Source organism: Schistocerca nitens, chromosome 6 (assembly GCF_023898315.1).
Source record: "Schistocerca nitens isolate TAMUIC-IGC-003100 chromosome 6, iqSchNite1.1, whole genome shotgun sequence".
NCBI lineage: Eukaryota > Metazoa > Arthropoda > Insecta > Orthoptera > Acrididae > Schistocerca > Schistocerca nitens.
The window spans coordinates 713,942,577-713,967,390 of record NC_064619.1 but is presented as its reverse complement, the minus strand read 5'-3'; the positions used below and the strand labels follow the sequence as shown (position 1 = coordinate 713,967,390).

Below are 24,814 nucleotides of genomic sequence, written 5' to 3'. Positions count from 1 at the left end.
TGTCAATTACAATGTTGTAAGATTACCCAGTGCAGAGATATTCAAATTTTCACTAACATCTCTAAACTGAAACATTGTCGCGCCCTTTCAAACAAAAATGGCCACCATTTAGTAAAGGTGAAAGGTAAATTTTTTTAAAAACTTTTTTGAACTTCTGAATTATAAGGTAATAACATATAAAAAAATTAATATTTGAAAATGGTCAAGCAACCAACTTAATTTTTATTGGACCACTTCATGTGGATTGACCCAACTTTAACCTCCGTTAGAGTATTGCTCTGCTTTCATGTGACATCGTCATTATTCATTAGCAGACAGGTGTCGGACTATTGGTATAGAGAGCATTGACTCTGGCAGTCACCAGTTGGGTTGGTTAGGTACAGACCTCAAACAGAGAAGGAATTATCTAATGTCTGTATGAGGGAAGATTTTGTCTAATTGGTCACAGGTGTTGGTCAACAAGAACTAAAATTTGTCTATTGTTTCCCTTTTTGCCACCAGTAGGGCTACTTTATTGATTAAATTTTTGTTTTGGTATCAGGAATCAAAGTGCAGATTTTTAGTGGAGTAAATCAATTGTAAACAGATCAGAAAAGATGCTAATGAATTTAAAATACTACGGTGTCGTCCAGTGCTTACATTTTACTATTTCTCGCTGTCTCGTATACTTTATCAAGTTGTGTCCACCTTAATTCTCAATCTTACCGAACGAAAGCGCTGGCAGGTCGATAGACACACAAACAAACACAAACACACACACAAAATTCAAGCTTTCGCAACAAACAGTTGCCTCATCAGGAAAGAGGGAAGGAGAGGGAAAGACGAAAGGATGTGGGTTTTAAGGGAGAGGGTAAGGAGTCATTCCAATCCCGGGAGGGGAAAGACTTACCTTAGGGGGAATGTTTCCCTCTATTATATTAATTCTCAATCTTGCATATATGATGTGACTGATCCTAATTTGAACATATTTCTTCATTTCCACTCTGCTCTGTGTGACCTGATCAGTAGTGCAGTAAGCAGTTAATTGTCAGTTTTTTTTTTTTTTTTTTTTTTTTTTTTTTTTTTTTTTTTTTTATTTACAAGTGGCTGCCCTACTCTTGCTTGGCAGATAGAAGTTTTGTTTGTATTTTTGAACTGCTATTTATGTGCTACTGTTCCCTTATGGTGCCAATTCTGTCTTTTAAGAAAGCATAATGACTTATGACAAAAACAGGAATTTGGGCTTATGGAGGTGTAAAATTTTCTTTAAATACAGTAACCTGAATGTTATAACTTTAGAATTTTGTTAATCTTAATGCAATATGGTATTATTGGTTGCAGATCATTCCAGTGTTACAGCTGCTTTTTGGTGTGTGTGGAAATAGGTTGTCGTAAAGCAGGCTAATCATCTCTGGAGTATGTGCTTGTGGAACATCTCAGGTATTGTACTCAACTCAAGTTTTATATTTAGGAGATGTGCTGCATTTGATGTGAATGTTTAGAGTTTATCAACATAGTAATTGTGTGCAGTGTCATATGGATTTGCGACAGGTGGTGTTGAAACATAAACTGTTTATTTCATTGGCTTATCTTTCTTCCTTCAGAAACCTTAAAAGAGGGAGTGGGAAGTTGGATGTTTCTTGTGCTTATCTAAATGTACAAACAGAAAACTTTGATATTGTGGTATACATTTATTGCTGGGAGATAAAAATTGTTCTGGAAAATAACAGTACCTGCCTAGAACGTGCATCATTGAGGCAAACAAGCTACCCACCCTCAGAGAAAATTTTTTAAAATCTTTATCTGAAGTATGCCAATTCTCATGCATTATGACCTTGGAATCGGTAAAAATGCTGAAAAAAATTTTCAAGGTGATAGTTTCAAAAAAAAAAAAAAAAAAGGTCACTAGTGCAATCGTGCTAGTTAGGTTTTATCCCAGTCCATAAAACATTTATTGTGCTGATCAAGAAGTGCTTTGATTTATTTTTATTTCAAGGACTTACAATAGTATGACAGAAGTGGTATAAACAAACTGAACATGCACACTCAAATATTGGTCACACGTGATGTTATATGACTGGACCCTTGCTTTTGCGATGTTCATATCTGCAAAATCTTGGGGAAGATATGTCATCCACTGTGGGCCAACAGTTGTAACACTTGTCCACAACTAGTTTTGCTGATGGCATGTAAGTTTTCATTTTTTCTTTTCAAGTTGTTAATTTTCGTGATCATCATTTTCTGCATGACTTTACTTTCTCTCTGATGTTGATACTGGAGCCTGTGCAATGGCCATCCTAAAACTTGAGCAAATCCAGGATGATACTTTTAGGATATTTGTTTTTCTGTATTCTTCTCGGCACTGCAACCAACTATTTACAGTGCTCAACTCAAAAATGCGAAATATTAATCTTAGAGCCTATGTCTTAGTTTTGTCCTATAGCACTCCATCTGTTGATCACATATGGGCCCAGTTATGCAATATATAACCAGCCCCAAATTTATAGTTTTGAGCTATATCATGTTTTGCAGAGCATTAAAAACAAAATTCTAAAAGTACGATATAGACAAGGTGAGAATGTTATTACAGTGTACATTTTAGATAACAGACGTTTAAAATAAAGAAAGGTATGAAATATAGATTTCTCTAGGTGTAAGGGTCTAAATGGGAGTTGGTTCCTTATTGCTTACCTCAATAAGTTAAAATGGCACTTGGATCTGTTGTGTTGTATTTTAAGGGACTAGGTAGTGTGCATCAGCAGATTAAAAAACCTGGAAACAGTTATGTTTGCGTGTATTAATATATTAAACTTCAATTATTTTCCAAATAATATGAACATAATGCAATGCAGTGGCAAGAAAAATAACACATTTTGCATAGTGAATCAAATGTTAGTCCAAGGTAAAGTCCAGTTCCCCATCAACCCCATCAGTATTGTCCACAATACCACAGTCTACTGAAAGATCACTGTAAAACGAGGTAGCATCACTCGGAATGAGATGCATGAGGGATGCGATGTCATCCAATTTTGGCTGTGATATAGGCTTCCCCTTAGGCCACAAAGGTAACAGGAGTGATGAGAAGTTTACTGTAGACTTTGGGCGACCAGCTCTTCTTTTCTTGACGTTGTCAACAAAATTCTCATCTAATTCTGTATTCATAAATATAAAGAAGGGTTTGCTCTTTAAGATTCTAATCTGATTGAGTTGCAGCCAGCTTGTTGTCATGTACGAGGGCCGTTCAGAAAGTAACCTCCGGTTGATTTAAAAAAATACACCAAGTTAAATAATAATATTTTAATATATACATCTTACAACTACATCTTTGCACTATTTTTCTACATAGTCTCCATAGCGATTGAGGTACTTATCGTATCTCTTCACAAGCTTTGAAATTCCTTCTGCATAAAAATCACCCGCTTGTGCCTGGAGCCAGCCTGTGACCGCATCTTTGAGTTCTTCGTCGTCATCAAACCGCTGTGACCCGAGCCATTTCTTCAAATGCATGAAGAGGTGATAATCACTTGGCGCCAGGTCTGGGCTGTAAGGTGGATGGTTGATAACGTCCCACTTGAAGGACTCAAGAAGGGCCGTTGTTCTGCGAGCAGAGTGAGGACGGGCGTTATCGTGCAAAAAAACGATACCGGAAGTCAGCATACCACGGCGTTTGTTCTGTATAGCCCGTCGTAACTTTTTTATTGTTTCACAGTACACGTCTTGATTAATGGTCGTACCACGTTCCATGAATTCAACCAACAACACCCCTTTGGCATCCCAAAACACCGTTGCCATCAGTTTTCTGGCAGAAAAATCTTGCGAGGCTTTTCTTGGTTTGGTAGGCGAATTTGAATGTGCCCACATCTTTGATTGTTCTTTTGTCTCAGGGTTCACGTACTTAATCCAGGTTTCATCACCGGTCACGATTCTGTTTAACAATGGTTCTCCTTCGTCCTCATAACGTGACAGAAAGTCTAATGCCGAGGCCATTTTTTTAGTTTTGTGGTGGTCGGTAAGAATTTTGGGCACCCATCGTGCACAGAACTTACGGTAACCCAATCTTGCTGTCACTATCTCGTACAAGAGAGTTTTAGAAATCTGTGGAAAACCAGTAGACAACTCCGACATTGAGAAACGTCGATTTTCACGAACTTTTGCATCAACTGTCTGAACGAGTTCGTCAGTCACCAATGATGGTCTACCACTCCTCTCTTCATCATGAACGTTTTCTCGTCCACTTTTAAATAAACGTACCCATTCACGGACAACTCCTTCACTCATAACTCTTGGTCCGTACACGGCACAAAGCTCACGATGAATAGCTGCTGCAGAATATCCTTTGGCTGTAAAAAACCTTATGACAGCACGCACTTCACATTTGGCGGGGTTTTCTATTGCAGCACACATTTCAAACTGCCACAAAAACTAAACTAGCACAGGTACGACGTTCACTCGACCACGGCTTGATGCCGACTGACCTGTTGAGTGCGTGAACGCACAGATGGCGTCGCTACTCCCCCCACAACCCGCACTGTGACCAATCGGAGGTTACTTTCTGAACCGCCCTCGTATGTCTTGTTTCCTATTAACAATACTCTTTTAAAGTTGTACAGCTTCTTTAAAGTCATTTTTTATGTGTCCTATGGGTCTGAAGGGGTTCGTTTTCCTTGCCCTCTGCAGTACACGGATATAGTCTTCTGCTGTATAGAGTCTATCCTTCATCTTCAGAGCGTGTTGTATATCACCAAAATCGCTATTGTTAGGTGTAATTGCCTCCAAAGAAGTATGCTCTTCTAGATTTGCTTTTAACATTGAAATGAAATGAGTGCATGGCATTGTTGGCCTTGAGGCCCCATTCGGGGAAGTTTGGCCGTCTATTGTAAGTCTTGTTTCAGTCGATGCCACATTGGGAGACTTGCATGCCGGTGATGAGGATGAAATGATAACACAACACCCAGTCCACGAGTGGAGAAAATCCCCAACCCGGCCAGGAATCTAACCCGGGCCTGCTGCATGGGAGATAAGCACGTAACCTCACAGCTAAGCAGGTGGATGCTTTTAACATTAAAAACTATTTAAATTACGGTTTTGTCCCCCACAAGAATCCAACCACAAAACCATTTCCTCCACTCCACGATTTACATTGTTCAGTATGTGGTGTCGAAGACATGACCCTACTTCTTGAGCCCCACAGCCAGCAGTGCCTTCAATCCAGGTATAGCAGTGCTCTTCATTACATTTACCAATATGGACTCCGCAGTTGTACATCCAGAGTTGTCTTTTGTAAAAGATTATATTTGTTGGTATCCGTGGTAATGGCAATGTTGTTGGTTTTTTTAATCATGAGTGAATGTTTCAATCTGATCTTCCTCCTGAGCTCTAATCATATCTTCTTTCAGCATTTTCTGAGCTTGTTCTGCTCTAAATATGTGTTTGTCATGCTGGTCTTTGTGCGTTGTCTTATCCACTGCAGCGTTTGCTGATGCAGCTTGTGGCTTATATCTGTCACAAACATTACATGTGTCTTTTTGAACTGTCTTCCTTCTTAAATTCAACTCATTCATAAATACTTTATTATACTTGGAAAATAAGACTGGTCCTCCTTATATAATTCAAACATTTTGCTTATCTTTAAATCAGGTGCTATGTATTCTGTGACTTATATATTTTGGGAACTTACTAATATGGTGCATAATGTCCCATTTTTGCTGATGTAATCTTATTATGACCTCCACTACATTGGTTGGTAGCTCTGCACAAGGCCGCACATACGGAGACAGAGCTCTCGTAAAAGATAAGTAATTTAGGTTGTAATTAATTGTAGTTGAACACTTTAAACTAATTAAATACGTTCTTTAGTGTACTCTTCAAGCTCACCATTAAAGGTTTTTTTTATTTACGTATTCCTCCACTTATCGCAAAATGTTCATTTTGGTTACATTCGACTGTTTAGGCCTAATTTTTGATCGTGCATATTTAGCGTTATACCACAAATTTAAGTACATTTGGCAATAGTTTACTTACATATTAGTTTCCAAAACATATTTAGTGTCCTTTTGCATCTGTATTTAATATATTATCGTTATCACTTAGTAAATCTGTTAGCTAATTTCCAAACTACCATGAATACTAAGTGTGTGAGCTGCAGTAGGAAAGTTAGTTCAGGGGTTTTATGCAGCTGTTGTGACAGGTGGTTTCATTGGGGAGATTGTGGCGGCGAAGCAAACGTGACTCTTTCATTCTTTTGCATGGTTTGTTCAAGAGATAGGATTATAGCTGAACAGGAAGAGAAAATTAGAGCCCTTCAGGCTGATTTGGACAGAGCTAGAGAGGAACTGAAGAGGTTGGGGGGGGGGGGGTAAACAGCGGTGGGAAGTGGTAGCTGGGGACAGGGGCCACAGAAAGAGGACAGTGTCTGACAGTTTCCCAATTGGCACAACCAATAGATTTGCCTTGCGACCACAGTTAAGTAAGGAAGGGGCTCCAGTAGAAGTAGATGTAGTTAAGATGCAACAGTATCTCACAAGGAAAGTTCTGTTGTTAGGTAGCAGCCATGGAAGAGGTGTCGACCAGATTTTGCAAGAAAAATTAGGTGACAGGTCACAAAGTTTTTCAAGCAAAGTGCATGTCTTAGCCAGGTGGTAGAGGATATAGGTTCCTTGTGCAAGGGTTTCACAAAGCAGGATCGTGTGATGATAGTGGGTGGAGTGGGAAACAGTATTGATAGGGATCAGGGCTATAGTATTGAGTGTGACCTGGTGAAAATAGCCTTGGCAACGACCCATACCAATGTTGGGCTGGTGCCTGCTTTCATGCGGCATGATCAGCCCCAGTTGAATCGCTCTGTCAGGAGGGTAAATATGGAGTTGGATCAGTTGTGTAGAGCGGCCACTCTGTCAGACATTTGATTGGTTCCTGTCGAGGCCATTGATAGGGGGGATTTCACAAGGCATGGCCTACACCTCAGTAGGAAAGGGAAGGGTAAACTGGCAGGGTTGTTAGCGAAATCCATAAGGGGGACACTAGTACTCATGGATGTACTTCTTTTTTAGACTAATATCTGTGTCCAATGAGAAGTTCCGGCAAGCAGGTGCTAAACAGGTCCAAAACTCACAAAATTCTCACAAGAAGAAAGTAAATAATAATGTTGCCAAATTTAACGAAAATATTGGTGGATTAAAGAAAAAAGTAGATTCCCACAAAAGTAAAGTAAAAAATAATGTTACCATTTTTCACCAAAATATCCCGGGATTGAAGAATAAAGTAGATGAGCTCCTAGTTTGTTTAGATGATATTGAATCTTACACTGTAACAGATATACTATGCCTGTCTGAGCATCACATTGTGTCTGATATGGAAAAGGTAAATATCAGTGGTTATAAACTAGCTGCACCTATGAGTAGAGAGAATAAGGAGGAGTTGCCATATATGTCAAAAGTTTTCACTGTGTAGTAAGCTTACATACAAAAAAGTTTTGTCTAGAGCAACATATAGAAGCATGTGCCTGTCAACTTAAACTGAAGGAGGGCTCTTTTATAATTGTAACAGTATAAAGGTCCCCTTCAGGAAACTTTCATTTATTCCTGGAAAACTTGGATGCCTTGTTTTGCTATCTATCAGATAGGGGAAAGCAAATTATTATTTGTGGGGACTTCAATGTTGATTCACTGAAAGAGTGTAATAGGAAGAATGACCTGGAAGTCTTGCTCAGTTCTTTCAATTTGACATCTGTCATTAATTTTCCTACTCGGATAGTAAAGGACAGCAGCACATTGATAGATAACACTTTTATAGACCAAGATAGGTTTAAAAACATAAATTCTTGTCCTGTTGAGAATGGCCTTTCTGATCATGATGCTCAGCTAGTTACAGTATATGACATAGCTCCATTCAGTAATTCAAAGGTACCCTGCAAAGTTGTGCGTTCAATTAATGACTCAACAATTAGAAATCTCAGAGAAAATCTTCAGAAGTTAGACAGGGATGAGGTGTACAAGGAACCCGATGCTAATTTAAAATATAACTTATTTCATGATACACTTGTAAGAGAATTTGAAAACTGTTTCCCCAAGAAAGTAGTTAAATCTAATTATAAGAAACCATGCAAAAAACCTTGGCTTACTAAAGGAATAAAAATATCTTGTAACCACAAAAGGGAACTGTATCTAACAACAAGAAAGAGTAATGACCCAGAAACAGCCAAATATTATAAAAACTACTGTACTACATTAAGAAAGGTTATTAAAAAGTCCAGAAGCATGTGCATCATGTCGGAGATTAATACCTCTGATAACAAAATCAAAACAATTTGGAATATTATTACAAGGGAGTCAGGCAACCAAGAGTACAGGATGACGGCAGCACCGTCAAAGCGAATGGAAACTTTATAACCAACAAGCCGGAAGTCAAAAACATTTTGAATAAGCATTTTCTTAATGTTGTAGAGAAAGTAGGATCTAAATGTTAATTAGAAGAAGCAAGGCAGTTTATGGAAGAGGCCTTACCCACACCATTTAATACAATTGAAATTCCACCCACCTCTCCTTCTGAAATTAGGAAGATGATAAACTCTCTCAAGAATAAAAGCTCATGTGGAATTGATGGCATTTCCAGCAGGATAATAAAAAGCTTGTTCCCCAAGAAATAAGTGGGATTCTTACCCACATATGTAATAGCTCTCTGAAGCAGGGTATTTTCCCAGATAGACTGAAGTATGCCATTGTTAAACCACTGCACAAAAAAGAGGACACATCTGATGTCAACAACTACCGTCCAATCTCTGTTCTGACTGCCTTATCCAAAATTCTTGAAAAAGTAATGTATTGTAGAGTAGCTTCACACCATTGTAAAAATAAAGTTTTAACAAAATCTCAGTTTGGTTTCCAGAAGGGTTTTTCAATGGAAAATGCTATGTATACTTTCATTAATGAAATATTAAATGCTCTGAGTAACTGGAAGTAACCCGTTGGGATTTTTTGTGATTTATCAAAGGCCTTTGATTGTGTAAATCATGGAATACTTCTAGGTAAGCTCAAGTACTGTGGTATGAATGGGACAGTCCTTCAATGGTTTAAGTCATACTTAACTGGAAGAGTGCAGAAAGTTGAAATAAGCAGTTCACATATATGCAAAAAACTGGTGATTTCTTAAACTGGAGAACAATCAAGAATGTGGTGCCGCAAGGTTCGGTCTTGGGTCCTCTGCTGTTCTTAATATATATTAATGACTTGCCATTCCATATTCACGAAGATCCAAAGCTGTTACTTTTTGTCGATGATACAAGTATAGCTATCACACCCAACAGACAAGAATTAACTGGTGAAATTGTAAACGATGTTTTTCAGAAAATCATTAAGTGGTTCTCTGCAAATGGGCTCTCATTAAACTTTGACAAAACACAGTATATACACTTCCACGCAGTAAATGGAATGACACCATTAATAAATATAGACTTCAATCAGAAATCGGTAGGTAAGGTAGAATATTCAAAATTTCTAGGTGTATGCGTTGATGAGGGGTTGAACTGGAAAAAACACACTGAGAATCTGTTGAAACGTTTTGAGTTCAGCTACTTATGCTATTAGGGTCATTGCAAATTTTGGCGATATACATCTGAGTAAATTAGCTTACCATGCCTATTTTCATTCTCTGCTTTCGTATGGCATCATATTCTGGGGTAACTCATAATTGAGTGAAAGAGAGTTCATTGCACAAAAGCGTGTACTCAGAGTAATTGCTGGAGCTCATCCAAGATCATCCTGCAGACACTTATTTAAAGAGCTAGAGATCTTCACTATAGCCTCACAATATATATATATTCACTTATGAAATTTGTTATTAACAATCCGAACAAATTCAAAAGTAATAGCAGTGTACATGGCTATAACACTAGGAGAAAGGATGATCTTCACTACTCAAGGTTAAATCTAACTTTGGCTCAGAAGGGGGTAAATTATGCTGCCACAAAAGTCTTTGGTCATTTGCCTGATAGCATCAAAAGTCTGACAGATAGCCATATAGCATTTAAAAGGAAATTAAAAGAATTTCTTAATGGCAACTCCTCCTACTCATTAGATGAATTTTTGGATATAGTAAGTGGGTAATTTCCCCAATCCCCACAAAAAAAGTATCATATAATATTTTGTGTAATGTAATATCTTGTATAGACACCTGTTATTAACCTGACACGTTCCACATCATTACGAAATGCTGTATTCATGATCTATGGAACAATTACTAATCTAATCTAATAATGCGTTGTTATCTTTGGATCTGCTCTTCTCCATTGCTGTATTCAACCTCTTAGTTGAAATACACAATGTCTGACAGAATAAATCCCTGCAGACTGTAATATCATTAGTTGTGTAAATCCTACTGTAAGTATGTTTATTATTGTCCCTTTCCTCTGTGACAGCAGACTTCATCTTGCGTAATCATTCTAACACCGCAGTTCGTACATTATAACCTCGACTATTCCAAAAATTATCAAAACACAGTTTCCTCTCCTGTATGCTTAGTTTTTCACTAAATTTTCATGGACAGTTACAGATATAATCTCTGAACAGTTTTGGCTCCACTGATTTCTTTGCAGCATTAACATATTTTTTGTTATTATTTCTTAAGATCTTCCACTGCTCTCTTTACAAGCCTCCAAATTTTCTCTTCCTTCCTTCCTTTTGCCATTAGCACAAAGAATACTATTTACAAAAGATTTTGCATGGAATGAAAATTACGAAAGTTGCCCTAAAACATGTCAGCTTTGTGACAAATTCATGCTTTATTTTTAAGAAAAGGGTATAGTGCACACATTTTTAAATATTGCTGTTCTTTTATGACATAATCATCCTTTATTTATTAAATGCAGTTGTTTCATCAGAATTTTTGTCTGTGGGAGCCAGAATTTTATAGGTGCTACAAAGTTGTATCTACTTGTAGTGCAACTTTGTAAGAGTTGCATTTCTACTTAACCAGCTCATATGTTTATGGCCTGTTCAATAGTTGTAATTGTGGAGGTCTTATTTAAGAAGCGCTACTGTCATCACCACTATAGCTGTCTCCTGCATCATGTTCTGTAACTGAATTTTCTATATCAATAAATCCATTAACATCCATGACACCTTGTCTTAACTCACATATGATATTTCCATCTTCCTCTTGTAATACACAAAAAATAGGCCCTTGTTAGTATGCAGTACCATGAATATATCATCCAGTTCAATATCAATGACAATCACAAAATATAAGTGAGTTTAAATGTTATACTAGCCCCACATTTTCTTAATTCATTTTGGGCCTGTGGAAATTGTTCTGTGACATTCCCTTCCTGCTACAATAACAAGCAAGGCCTTGTAAGTAATAGGTTCTATTTTGCATAACATGCACACACCTTCAAGAACATTTTGCAATATAAATCCAGAAAGTGGTGTTTGGATACTTACTGCATAACTAGGCCCATGTATCAACCCCTCCCACGTATTTGTTATAACTCTTTACAACATATGGACAATTGATTTCCACATACTCGTTCTCCTTTTTGCACCATCTCTACTTTGTGTTTCTATTCCTTCACAAGTTGATGGTAAAACCACTTGATGGTTGTCTTTCCATTCTACTACAACCTGGGCACCATTACAATGGACATATTCATGGCACTCGCCCCTTTGAGCTTTTTCTTCTTATAATTTCACATCTGTGTTGTGGTCTTCAGTCCTGAGACTGGTTTGATGCAGCTCTCCATGCTACTCTATCCTGTGCAAGCTTCTTCATCTCCCAGTACCTACTGCAACCTACATCCTTCTGAATCTGCTTAGTGTATGCATCTCTTGGTCTCCCCCTACGATTTTTACCTTCCACGCTGCCCTCCAATACTAAATTGGTGATCCCTTGATGCCTCAGAACATGTCCTACCAACCGATCCCTTCTTCTGGTCAAGTTGTGCCACAAACTCCTCTTCTCCCCAATCCTATTCAGTACCTCCTCATTAGTTATGTGATTTACCCATCTAATCTTCAGCATTCTTCTGTAGCACCACATTTCGAAAGCTTCTATTCTCTTCTTGTCCAAACTATTTATCGTCCATGTTTCACTTCCATACATGGCTACACTCCACACAAATACTTTCAGAAAAGACTTCCTGACACTTAAATCTATACTCGATGTTAACAAATTTCTCTTATTCAGAAACGCTTTCCTTGCCATTGCCAGTCTACATTTTATATCCTCTCTACTTCGACCATCATCAGTTATTTTGCTCCCCAAATAGCAAAACTCCTTTACTACTTTAAGTGTCTCACTTCCTAATCTAATACCCTCAACATCACCCGACTTAATTCGACTACATTCCATTATCCTCGTTTTGCTTTTGTTGATGTTCATCTTATACCCTCCTTTCAAGACACTGTCCATTCCGTTCAACTGCTCTTCCAAGTCCTTTGCTGTCTCTGACAGAATTACAATGTCATCGGCGAACCTCAAAGTTTTTATTTCTTCTCCATGGATTTTAATACCTACTCCGAATTTTTCTTTTGTTTCCTTTACTGCTTGCTCAATATACAGATTGAATAACATCGGGGAGAGGCTACAACCCTGTCTTACTCCCTTCCCAACCACTGCTTCCCTTTCATGCCCCTCGACTCTTATAACTGCCATCTGGTTTCTGTACAAATTGTAAATAGCCTTTCGCTCCCTGTATTTTACCCCTGCCACCTTTAGAATTTGAAAGAGAGTATTCCAGTCAACATTGTCAAAAGCTTTCTCTAAGTCTACAAATGCTAGAAACGTAGGTTTGCCTTTCCTTAATCTTTCTTCTAAGATAAGTCGTAAGGTCAGTATTGCCTCACGTGTTCCAGTATTTCTACGGAATCCAAACTGATCTTCCCCGAGGTCGGCTTCTACTAGTTTTTCCATTCGTCTGTAAAGAATTCGTGTTAGTATTTTGCAGCTGTGGCTTATTAAACTGATTGTCCGGTAATTCTCACATCTGTCAACACCTGCCTTCTTTGGAATTGGAATTATTATATTCTTCTTGAAGTCTGAGGGTATTTCGCCTGTCTCATACATCTTGCTTACCAGATGGTAGAGTTTTGTCAGGGCTGGCTCTCCCAAAGCCGTCAGTAGTTCCAATGGAATGTTGTCTACTCCGGGGGCCTTGTTTCGACTCAGGTCTTTCAGTGCTCTGTCAAATTCTTCACGCAGTATCGTATCTCCCATTTCATCTTCATCTACATCCTCTTCCATTTCCATAATATTGTCCTCAAGTACATCGCCCTTGTACAGACCCTCTATATACTCCTTCCAGCTTTCTGCTTTCCCTTCTTTGCTTAGAACTGGGTTTCCATCTGAGCTCTTGATGTTCATACAAGTGGTTCTCTTATCTCCAAAGGTCTCTTTAATTTTCCTGTAGGCAGTATCTATCTTACCCCTAGTGAGATAAGCCTCTACATCCTTACATTTGTCCTCTAGCCATCCCTGCTTAGCCATTTTGCACTTCCTGTCGATCTCATTTTTGAGACGTTTGTATTCCTTTTTGCCTGCTTCATTTACTGCATTTTTATATTTTCTCCTTTCATCAATTAAATTCAATATTTCTTCTGTTACCCAAGGATTTCTACTAGCCCTCGTCTTTTTACCTACTTGATCCTCTGCTGCCTTCACTACTTCATCCCTCAAAGCTACCCATTCTTCTTCTACTGTATTTCTTTCCCCCATTCCCGTCAATTGTTCCCTTATGCTCTCCCTGAAACTCTCTACAACCTCTGGTTCTTTCAGTTTATCCAGGTCCCATCTCCTTAAATTCCCACCTTTTTGCAGTTTCTTCAGTTTTAATCTACAGGTCATAACCAATAGATTGTGGTCAGAGTCCACATCTGCCCCTGGAAATGTCTTGCAATTTAAAACCTGGTTCCTAAATCTCTGTCTTACCATTATATAATCTATCTGATACCTTTTAGTATCTCCAGGGTTCTTCCATGTATACAACCTTCTATCATGATTCTTAAACCAAGTATTAGCTATGATTAAGTTGTGCTCTGTGCAAAATTCTACCAGGCGGCTTCCTCTTTCATTTCTTAGCCCCAATCCATATTCACCTACTATGTTTCCTTCTCTCCCTTTCCCTACACTCGAATTCCAGTCACCCATGACTATTAAATTTTCGTCTCCCTTCACTATCTGAATAATTTCTTTTATTTCATCATACATTTCTTCAATTTCTTCGTCATCTGCAGAGCTAGTTGGCATATAAACTTGTACTACTGTAGTAGGTGTGGGCTTCGTATCTATCTTGGCCACAATAATGCGTTCACTGAGCTGTTTGTAGTAGCTTACCCGCGTTCCTATTTTCCTATTCATTATTAAACCTACTCCTGCATTACCCCTATTTGACTTTGTGTTTATAACCCTGTAGTCACCTGACCAGAAGTCTTGTTCCTCCTTCCACCGAACTTCACTAATTCCCACTATATCTAACTTTAACCTATCCATTTCCCTTTTCAAATTTTCTAACCTACCTGCCCGATTAAGGGACCTGACATTCCACGCTCCGATCCGTAGAACGCCAGTTTTCTTTCTCCTGATAACGACATCCTCTTGAGTAGTCCCCGCCCGGAGATCCGAATGGGGGACTATTTTACCTCCGGAATATTTTACCCAAGAGGACGCCATCATCATTTAATCATACAGTAAAGCTGCATGCCCTCGGGAAAAATTACGGCCGTAGTTTCCCCTTGCTTTCAGCCGTTCGCAGTACCAGCACAGCAAGGCCGTTTTGGTTATTGTTACAAGACCAGATCAGTCAATCATCCAGACTGTTGCCCTTGCAACTACTGAAAAGGCTGCTGCCCCTCTTCAGGAACCACACGTTTGTCTGGCCTCTCAACAGATACCCCTCCGTTGTGGTTGTACCTACGGTACGGCTATCTGTATCGCTGAGGCACGCAAGCCTCCCCACCAACGGCAAGGTCCATGGTTCATGGGGGGGAATTTCACATCTCTTATGGGATTAATCATGGTGGTGCCTGTGGCATCAATTCCTACTTTTTGTACGGCCTCTAGTAAAGGAATTGTGGTAAAATATTGGTCAGACATCATTTGCTCATCGATAGAGTAAAACTTGATACCTTTGCAACTTTTGGCATTGACTTCTGTGTCGATGACCCATTGTACTTTCCACAACTTGTTTACTTGAGCTACCTCTGGAGGTGACTCTGTGCTGACAAAATGAGTGTTCTGTCTGATTGAGGGAAACCTATCTGTAGACATGCTCTCACTCACCACTGATAGTGCCAGACCTTTTTCCCAGTACATAGATAACCTTGGGTAGAGGATACAGCCCATTGCTAAGTTCATGCCAAAAAAAGCTTTTTTAGTTTCACAGCTGTAGTATTTATAGATTACCTGTCATCCTTACACTGTACATATTAGTGTACAATGCACCTATGTCATAAAAATCGTCACTAAAGTAATCAGCCAAATCCACCATTGGTGGATTCTGAAATTTAGAAATAAATGCCCAAAATTTATTAAGGTTTAATCTAAATGAATTCATGCAGTCTGTTGTGGGCATGTTCTGACAGTGAACCATTATAGCGACACTAACCTGATTTGAGGTGTAATCTTTTGGAGGAGGATGTGGTTTGGATGCAAATTCCTTCTTGTAGAATAAAAGCCTCCTACCTGGAATTGGAATTGATTTCTGTTATACCTCTTGTTCTTCTTCCTTCCTGTTATGTTCACCACCATGAACATCAGAATTGTCATTGTCATCCACAACACTGCACGATGAGGCCATTATCTCGGACAGTTTCCAGCCTCTGGCCGGGTCTATTTGGAACATAAGCCTCTCCATTGTCTTCTGTCTTCACCTTGGTCCAGTCTTCTCCTTCCTTCTGGATGCATTCCTCCACTCCTTTCAGCCATCTGTCTCTGTCTTCCTCTTGGTCTCGTTCCTTCCAGTTTGATCTCGTGTATGCTCCTGGGTATCCTCTTCTCATTGGTTCGCTTAACATGCACGTACCGTCTCAGCCTTGATTTCTGTATCTCCTCCTGTAATGGTTCCACTTTCATTAACACTCTGAACCTCTTGTTCCTTAACTTTGTCACTCCAGTACTGTTCCTCAAGAACTTCATCTCACTAGCTCATGCTTTGCTTTTCTCTCTCTCTTTCATAACCCAGGTTTCGGATGCATATGTCAGGATTGGGTCATAGTATGACTGTTATATAACCTTTGTACTGATTTGGGGTACATCCTTGCTCCATATCATGCTTCTGACACTCTTACGAAATGCTTCTGCTTTTCTCCCCTGCTCGTTTATTTCTCCGTTGTTTCTTCCATCTTCCGCTGCCAGTCTTCCTAGGTACTTGAAACTCTCCACTCTCCTCAATTGTTTCCCACCTATTGTTATTCCAGTTGTTCGTCTATCCTTCATTCTTGTTGTGATAATCATCTCACTCTTATTTGTACTAAATTTCATCCCATATTCTTGTACTATTCGGTGGTTAGACACTGGACTCGCATTCGGGAGGACGACGGTTCAATCCCGTGTCCGGCCATCCTGATTTAGGTTTTTCGTGATTTCCCTAAATCGCTCCAGGCAAATGCCGGGATGGTTCCTTTGAAAGGGCACGGCCGACTTCCTTCCCCAATCCGATGAGACCGATGACCTCGCTGTCTGGTCTCCTTCCCCAAACAACCCAAGGCCCCCCCCCCCCCCCACACACACACACACTTGTACTATTCATTACCATACGTCCAACTGCTCTTGTACTCCCTCCTCCTTATTCCCCCAAATCATTTGATCATCTGCAAACACCATAGCTTCTTTCCTTCACCAATTACTTGTGCTACTGTACTCATTATGTCATCCATCACTAAAGTGAAGAGTAATGGTGAAAGTGCACTTCCTTGCCAGAAGCCATTCTTATGTTTAATCCAAGCTGATTTCTCTCCTCCCACTTCCACACAGCTCACACTTGCACCGTACATTTCCCTTATCCTTCAAATAATCTGTTTTGCTACTCCTCTGTTCTCCAAGGCTTTCCACATTATGCTTCTACGTACACTATGATATGATTTTTCAATATCCAGGAAGGTCATCAGTAGATCTATTCCATACTCATAATGGTGTTCAGCAAAAATTAGAACCGAGCGAGGTGGCGCAGTGGTTAGCACACTGGACTCGCATTCGGGAGGACGACGGTTCAATCCCGTCTCCAGCCATCCTGATTTAGGTTTTCCGTGATTTCCCTAAATCGTTTCAGGCAAATGCCAGGATGGTTCCTTTGAAAGAGCACGGCCGATTTCCTTCCCAATCCTTCCCTAACCCGAGCTTGTGCTCCGTCTCTAATGACCTCGTTGACGACGGGACGTTAAACACTAACCACCAACCACCAGCAAAAATTAGATCCACTGTAGACCCTCTTGTTCTGAAGCCATGTAACCCTTCTCTCATACCACCTCCTAATTCTGTCCGAATTCGTGCTTCCAAAATTTTCTCAAAAATCTTTGCACAGTGACTCATCAGTGTTATCCCCTGATAGTTTTTGCACTCTTTTCTATTTCCCTGCTTAAAGATCGGGACAATTATTCCCTTCTTCCAGTCTTCTGATATCATCTTCCGTCTCCACACAATTTTCATTACTTGATATAGCCGTTGTATCCCTGCCTCTCCTGCTGCTCTCACCATCTGTACACTTAGCTCATCCATGCCTGGTGACTTCTCTCCCTTCATCTTGCCCATTGCCTCTTCCATGATGAGGTAATTGGTTGAAAATCATCACTGGAGAGGTCACTTAAATTGGAATCCTCCAAAATAAGTTGTATTATTTCTTCATCAGTTAACCCTAAAAGACAAAAGGATATTGTATTTGTATATAAAAACCAAAGCATTACTACTTGTTCATAGATCTTAGAGCCCATATTTACTGTACTGCCTTCTTGTAAAAATGATGTCAGCATCAAAGCTTGGCATCATTAACACCTGAGATGTACGATTATGCTACTCCAAATATAAACATTTATAAAATCCAACTGGCACTTGATGCACTTGTTTAGACAACTTATATATGTTAAGTGAAACATTCTCTGACTAAAATAATGTAGCATTGCCTTAAATTAATGAAATGGAGGAAAATACATTGTATTTACCTCACAGATGCATGCCTTTGTCTTCTCGTCAAAGTTTGAAGTCATCTGGTGCCCTCTAGTGGTCGCATTATGAAACAAAACAGCCACCAAACACAAGCCGAGAGCCCGCATATTCGTTGCCGTGCGGAGTGATTCAGAAAAGTTGTGTGTTTAAGGCATGATAACTTTAAAAACAAACCCGCGCTATCATGCGGGGCAAGATGGAAAGACATATCCATGGTTTAGGGTGGTGTGCTCATCAAATGTCCTCTCTTCTATCTCTTTCTTAATTACACATCTGCAGTCTACCAAGAGACCCACCAGATTCTTTTCACACGCCCTCTTGTTCGTTTTGTACCCTAACCCTTTTGATGAGAATGAAAATGGTATTCATTCCTCTTCATCAGTTTCCTCCTCAGACTTCTCTTGAAGCCCAATTTGTTAACCACTTGCCAAGAACCATAGTGCCATTACTATATACTGAAACAAACGATTTTATCGCAAGCATGACACACGCTAATGAAAACTTGCATTAATATTGTCATTTCCTAACTCATACAAGGTAAGTGCACTGGTGTTTGTCACTCTTAGATGACGAATTTGTTGGATTTTTTGTGACTAGTAATAGTATACTGTAGATGAATGTCCCATGTGCGCAATATTCCTTGGCACATGTACATCAATACTAAATCCCACAGAAAGTCATTATCTACACATTTTAAATTAAGTCTTTAATATTTGTGAGGAAGCACTAATAATTGACAGCTCAACTTTTAGAATGTTCCTTTTATTGGCTCCTGCTGCATTAGTAAGTGCCACTTGCATTATACGTGTTAAACATAATCAGAATACTGTAGATTATCATTAATTAGTGTTAAAAATTATACAAGGTACATCTAAATGTCAATATCGTCAGTATTCACTATGTATGAAGGTCTTTGGTAATTTACAAACACCACATAAAAACAGAATACCTGTACAATTGGTGCCTGTTATAACTGGACCAATTTTCAATTAATTTTATGAAGAATTCAGTACTTTTATTTCAACATCTGCCTGCATATTGCCATTAGCACAAAGAATACTATTTACAAAAGATTTTGCATGGAATGAAAATTACGAAAGTTGCCCTAAAACATGTCAGCTTTGTGACAAATTCATGCTTTATTTTTAAGAAAAGGGTATAGTGCACACATTTTTAAATATTGCTGTTCTTTTATGACATAATCATCCTTTATTTATTAAATGCAGTGTTGTTTCATCAGAATTTTTGTCTGTGGGAGCCAGAATTTTATAGGTGCTACAAAGTTGTATCTACTTGTAGTGCAACTTTGTAAGAGTTGCATTTCTACTTAACCAGCTCATATGTTTATGGCCTGTTCGATAGTTGTAATTGTGGAGGTCTTATTTAAGAAGCGCTACTGTCATCACCACTATAGCTGTCTCCTGCATCATGTTCTGTAACTGAATTTTCTATATCAATAAATCCATTAACATCCATGGCACCTTGTCTTGCGGTGTTTTTTTCGACCACCTTCCTAAGCTACCGCAACTGTTCAGCTTTACACCTACTTTCTGCATGAATTCCCTCCAGGAAACCTGGTTCCCGTCAATGCGGACCCCTGCCCTTCGTGGCTATAGTGGATATTAAAAGAACAATATCATATATAATAGTGTCAGGTGAAGTTCGCAACTATGTCCTGAACTCAGGATGTAGTGAACCTGTGCCCCTTCAAACCCCTCTTGAAGCTGTGGCTGTCAGGATAAGGACAACACAGGAAATAACAGTCTGTAATGTATATCTTCCTCTAGATGGTGCAGTACCACTGAACGTATTGGCTGCACTGATTGATCAACTCTGTAAACCTTTCCTACTCTTGGGAGATTTTAACGCCAATAACCCCCTTGTGAGGTGGCACCATGCGTACTGAGCAAGGTAGGAAGGTCAAAAATTGACTGTCACAACTTGACCTCTGCCTCTTAAGTACAGGTGTTCTGGGGGTAAGAATAGGCCTGAGGTATTCCTGCTTGTCACAAGAGGTGACTAACAGGAGTCTCACACGTTTTGGCCTTTGTGTGATGGTCCCCTGTAGAGTTTGACCTCCATCCTTCAAAAGTTTGGGGAAGAGCGCCTAACATGGTGCATCATGTCTATCGTGCCTTGAGATCTGTAGTCTCCCATTGCAGTCTCGCTCATTCTCATGAGGACACCTTCCTGCGTGTGTTTTCCACCATGCACTATGCAGTGTCGCTTTCTGTGCCGATGATGACCATGGACTTCTTTGCACCTGATATCGAGCATGGTAGCCAGTCCATTGTGGTAGGGTCACCATGTACCCTGTTGGTTGTAGCCCCCTGACAACACAGGGATCACTCTGCTGATGCCATTCACCGTTAACTCCCCACGTATGCCCAAGAGTAGATGCCTGTCACTCTGGGGCATCGGGACTCCCGGCAGTGGCCATTCTGTCTGAACTGGAGTCCTTCCCTTCACCATATATACTAGAGATCCATTCACGTACACTTCCACGGTGTACACTGAGACTGCGGCTTCGCCTGGATCTTTCACTTGGCCCTAAGGATTCGTTTGATCCTGTAACTCTCCTCTGTCACTTCCTCTCGATTCTCAACATGTACCGGGGCCATGAAGTGGTTTACACTGATGGCCGATGGTCATGTTGGCTTCACCTATGTTCATGGAGAACATACAGAGATGCACTCCTTGCCCGATGGCTGCAGTGTTTTCACTGCAGAGCTGGCGGCCATATTTCGTGCTCTTGAGCACATCCGCTCATGCCCAGGCGAGTCATTTCTCCTGTGTGCTGACTCCTTGAGCAGCCTAGAAGCTATCAACCAGTGCTACCCTCGTCATCTTTTGGTAGCGACCATCGAGGAGTCAGTCTGTTCCCTGGAACGGTCCAGTCAATCAGTGGTGTTTGTCTGAACCCCAGGTCATGTCGGAATCCCAGGCAACTAACTTGCCGACAGGCTGGCCAAACAGGCTACGCAGAAACAGCCTCTGGAGATGGGCATCTCTGACCTGACCTGCATTCATATGTTACAGGGTTTATCGGCTTTGGGAGATGGATTGGCATAACAGTATGCACAACAAACTGCATGTCATTAAGGAGTGGAAGTCTTGCATGTGGGCCTCTCGCAGGGAATCAGTTGTCCTCTGCCGGCTCCACATTGGCCACGCTCGGGCGACCCATGGTTACCTCCTGCACCGTGAAGACCTGCCTCAGTGTCGGTGCAGTGCCCGGTTGACTGTGGCCCATCTTCTGATGCACTGTCCTACTTTGACTGCCCAGCGATGGAATATTGGTTGACTGAACTCATTGTCACTAATTTTATCTGACCACGCATCATTAGCTGATTTAATTATAAGTTTTATTCGTGAGGGTTGGTTTTATCATTTGATCTAAGTTTTAGCACATGGTCCCTTGTCCCTCTGTGTCCTCCACCCTCGTGCTTTTAGGGTGGAGGTTTTAACGTGTTGCAGAGCGGCTGGCTTCTCCTTTTTATTCTCATGGTCAGCCAGCCATAGTCATCTGGTTTGTTGTTTTACTCTCTTCATCCTGTTTCTGTGGTTTTCTTGTCCCCCTTTTGTGCATTTACATGTTTGTTGCCCTACATCATTCCTTTTTTTTTTTTTTTTTTTTTTTTTTCAGTCTCGTTTGTTTTATTCTCACACTTGTGGCATTGTTTTATTCGGAATAAGGGACTGATGACCTCATAGTTCGGTTCCTCCCCACCCCTCTTTTAACCAACAGGTGCCCCCACGCATTTTAGTCTGGCGCATGGCACATATTCAGCCATTGATTTCTCATTTTGCAGTCCTGGCCTTCTCCTATCTGGTCACTGCAGAGCACATGACGACCTGTGTGGTAGTGACCACTTCCCCATCTTCCTGTCACTCCTCCGGCATCATGCCCATGACGCTTACCCAGATGGGCTTCAAACAAGGCAGACTGGGAAGCCTTCACCTTTACTGTCACTACTGAATCTCCACCACATGGTACCATCAATGCTGTCATTGAGCAGGTCACTACGACGAATGTTTCTGCAGCGGAAAATGTGATCCCACATTCTTTAGGGTGCCCCCGGCGAATGACAGTCCCTTGGTGGTCGCCGGAAGTTGCTGAGGCAACTAAAGAGCGTCGGTGAGCTTTACAGCGACATAAGCAGCAACCTTCCCTAGAGCATCTAATAGCCTTTAAGCAGCTCCGTGCCCGCGTTCGCCAGCTTATAAAACGATGGAAACAGGAGTGTTGGGAGAGGTATGTGTCGACCATTGGGTGCCATACTTCACCTTCCCAAGTCTAGACGAAGATAAGACATATTTTTGGGTACCAGACCCCAACAGGCGTCCCTGGTATTAACATCAATGGTATGTTACCTACTGACGCAAACGCAATTGCCGAGCATTTTGCTGAACACTATGCTCGAGCCTCAGTGTCGGACCCCCAGTGGGCCCTGGGGTTAGAATAGGCCCACAGTATTACTGCCTGTCGTAAGAGGCGACTAAAAGGAGTCTCATATCTTTCGGCATACATGTGCTTGTTAAGGGGCTCCGGAACGCCCTATACTTGCAATGTTAAAATAACGCTTATAAATTACATCTTTCCTCACAAAGTATTTGAGGTAGGAAGTTGAACTTTTTACAGATTATTTATTGGAATATGGGCTACAACTTAACACAGGGATTTTACAAAATTTTAGTTCAGTTATTAAAGATGATTTTTTTCAATTGTAATGAAAATTCACAACATTTTTTTGCAATTTTTTATTTATATATTCAAAAATATGCAGTTTTTTGGAAAAAGGCTGTGTTAAATTATGCAGAAGGTACTGTGTAACATTTACTGAAAGTTTGAAACAAATATGTTTGGAAGATCCTTAGAAAACATGTAATTAGTATGAGAAAATAAAAGTTTTGGGAATCGAGCGACAAAGATTGGATTAACTTTTTAGTGCATTCCAGGTCCATAGGATGGATTATCTTCATCCTCTGCAAACTCCTCCTCCAGCTTCCTCTTGTTCCTCCTCCTGTTTACTCTTGCTTGTATTTCTAGACTCTTTACAGCCCTGTCTGCAGCCCAAAGGCGTTCCTTGTCTAAAGCAAGCATCGCTCGTACCATGTTAGAACCTATCTTCATTCCCATATTTCTAAATACCTTGCACCTTACAATGTTGCCATCATTGAAAGTCGCAACAGCATCATACACACCAAAGTGAAGTGTTTCTATTCCAGCAAATACAGTCTTGGGGATTCTCGACCATATAACACTATTTACACTTTCATTGGGGTTTTGAGTTTTTCCGTGAATACACTTTTTCAACAGTTCAGGTGCTGCTAAGTCTCTGAAAATAGGTTTTATCACCTCCATTATTGCATGAGGCAGACTATGCTTATGAGTGTACACTTCACCAGTTAGCAATCCTTTGTTATATTTACACCAACTGTCTTCTTCTTTGGGACACAAGCTACACTCCTGGAAATGGAAAAAAGAACACATTGACACCGGTGTGTCAGACCCAACATACTTGCTCCGGACACTGCGAGAGGGCTGTACAAGCAATGATCACACGCACGGCACAGCGGACACACCAGGAACCGCGGTGTTGGCCGTCGAATGGCGCTAGCTGCGCAGCATTTGTGCACCGCCGCCGTCAGTGTCAGCCAGTTTGCCGTGGCATACGGAGCTCCATCGCAGTCTTTAACACTGGTAGCATGCCGCGACAGCGTGGACGTGAACCGTATGTGCAGTTGACGGACTTTGAGCGAGGGCGTATAGTGGGCATGCGGGAGGCCGGGTGGACGTACCGCCGAATTGCTCAACACGTGGGGCGTGAGGTCTCCACAGTACATCGATGTTGTCGCCAGTGGTCGGCGGAAGGTGCACGTGCCCGTCGACCTGGGACCGGACCGCAGCGACGCACGGATGCACGCCAAGACCGTAGGATCCTACGCAGTGCCGTAGGGGACCGCACCGCCACTTCCCAGCAAATTAGGGACACTGTTGCTCCTGGGGTATCGGCGAGGACCATTCGCAACCGTCTCCATGAAGCTGGGCTACGGTCCCGCACACCGTTAGGCCGTCTTCCGCTCACGCCCCAACATCGTGCAGCCCGCCTCCAGTGGTGTCGCGACAGGCGTGAATGGAGGGACGAATGGAGACGTGTCGTCTTCAGCGATGAGAGTCGCTTCTGCCTTGGTGCCAATGATGGTCGTATGCGTGTTTGGCGCCGTGCAGGTGAGCGCCACAATCAGGACTGCATACGACCGAGGCACACAGGGCCAACACCCGGCATCATGGTGTGGGGAGCGATCTCCTACACTGGCCGTACACCACTGGTGATCGTCGAGGGGACACTGAATAGTGCACGGTACATCCAAACCGTCATCGAACCCATCGTTCTACCATTCCTAGACCGGCAAGGGAACTTGCTGTTCCAACAGGACAATGCACGTCCACATGTATCCCGTGCCACCCAACATGCTCTAGAAGGTGTAAGTCAACTACCCTGGCCAGCAAGATCTCCGGATCTGTCCCCCATTGAGCATGTTTGGGACTGGATGAAGCGTCGTCTCACGCGGTCTGCACGTCCAGCACGAACGCTGGTCCAACTGAGGTGCCAGGTGGAAATGGCATGGCAAGCCGTTCCACAGGACTACATCCAGCATCTCTATGATCGTCTCCATGGGAGAATAG

The 24,814-nt window shown here is 41.1% G+C and overlaps 1 long non-coding RNA gene across 1 annotated transcript in view; it reads left to right on the top strand.

Moving 5' to 3' along the window:
* The first annotated feature begins 1,314 nt into the window (after positions 1–1,314).
* Positions 1,315–24,814, top strand: part of LOC126262983 (uncharacterized) — a 70,397-nt gene continuing 46,897 nt past the window's right edge. The window contains exon 1 of the long non-coding RNA XR_007546794.1: positions 1,315–1,419. This is a non-coding gene — a long non-coding RNA (uncharacterized LOC126262983). The remainder of the gene's footprint in view (positions 1,420–24,814) is intronic.